This window comes from Cydia strobilella, chromosome 10 (genome assembly GCF_947568885.1).
Source record: "Cydia strobilella chromosome 10, ilCydStro3.1, whole genome shotgun sequence".
NCBI classification, from domain to species: domain Eukaryota; kingdom Metazoa; phylum Arthropoda; class Insecta; order Lepidoptera; family Tortricidae; genus Cydia; species Cydia strobilella.
The window spans coordinates 19,400,979-19,402,512 of NC_086050.1; positions in this window are offsets into that span (position 1 = coordinate 19,400,979).

Consider the following 1,534-nt stretch of genomic DNA (forward strand, 5'->3'; position numbering starts at 1 on the left):
AAGTGATATACCGCAGTAAAACTTGTCAAAGTTTTGACACATCACGTTAAATTAATTGAATTGAAGAATTTTCTTGCCCAATAATATACCCTAATTGTGGTTTGTTTACAATCTTTTACAATAAATACCTAAAGATACAGACTATAGTAAGGAGCGCCCTAACTCTATAGACCTGTACCCTGTACCAATAACTTCTGAGGTTATAAGAATATTAATGTTGCTTATTTTTTATATATAGTTTCCAGACCATATACTAAACCTAAAAATAATATTTTGTGTCATCCTAGGTATTTGCTTAGGTAGAAATTTAGGTATTTCTTTTTTCAATCAGCATTCTGTAAAAAAAATATTAGAGACGAAATTCTTTGTTTCCCTGTAAAGGCAAAGTGGCTTCCGACGTACACACGCATTTTGTGTCATTTTCATCCACGGGTATAATGGCATTTAATAAATACCTAATATTGATCCTAAAACGCCTAAAAAAATATTAGAGTCGGTAAGTGAAGTGTTGTACTTTACAGAACATTGTTATATGTTATTCAAACAAATCTGTGTCAAATTCATCCACCGCTATTATTTAAAAAAAAAATTTTTCTAATTAACACCCTGTATCTGCCACAAAAAAAAATCATATTATTAAGTTTACGTCTACAATATTATAATACCACATTGAGACATCATTCATAATTTGGGTCATTTTGATCCACGGTTTTTTTTACTATCTGGCAAAATAAAACTCAATTGAGCAAGAAGGGCGTGCGCGGGGAAGGGTACCTACGCGGGTGGGGTGCTTATTATACTTGCCGCAATATCAGCTGGCGACTGAGATCTTAATACTATCTCCTTTACCCTTGTTAAGACCAACCAAGAGTGAAAGAGATGGCATTATGAGCTGTCTCGCCACTTAGTTTTGCGATACAGTGTATTTATTTCATTCGGAGGCATAATTACATTGTCTTATCAATCTTACCGTAGTAGGTATATAAATATAATTAAAAATAAACTGTAGGCTGCACTCCTCATACTGACCAACATTTGTGACGTTCCTAATCAAAAGGTACCACTTTCTCTGACAGGTTATTTGTATAAAGATATAATCAAATTTCGTCTTTATGGTAAACGACAAAGTGGTACCTACCTTTTGATTGAGAATGTCACATCAGCGACTTAAAAAATACTTTTGTTTCGATTTTTAGTAGACTTTTTAAGTTTATTTTAAGACGAAATTTATTATGATTTTTGTTATGTTTAAGCGTGACAAGCAACATTAATTACAATGATGATGATGTTCATTAAATACAATATTTTTTCATACTATACTGAACTGTCACCCTATACATGAGAATGAACAGCGCCCTCTTGACAATGATCATAGTATATTACTGGTCAGGCTTTAATATGTGTCATAATTTAGTAGTCCCCTTTGTGGATTCTAAGTTTCCGAGTTACAGCAGTTTAGTGAAAGCGTTTTTTTTTTTAAATATAAATTAAGGGTTGAATAAAGAGGAAAGAAAATTTGATTATTTTTGCGCTA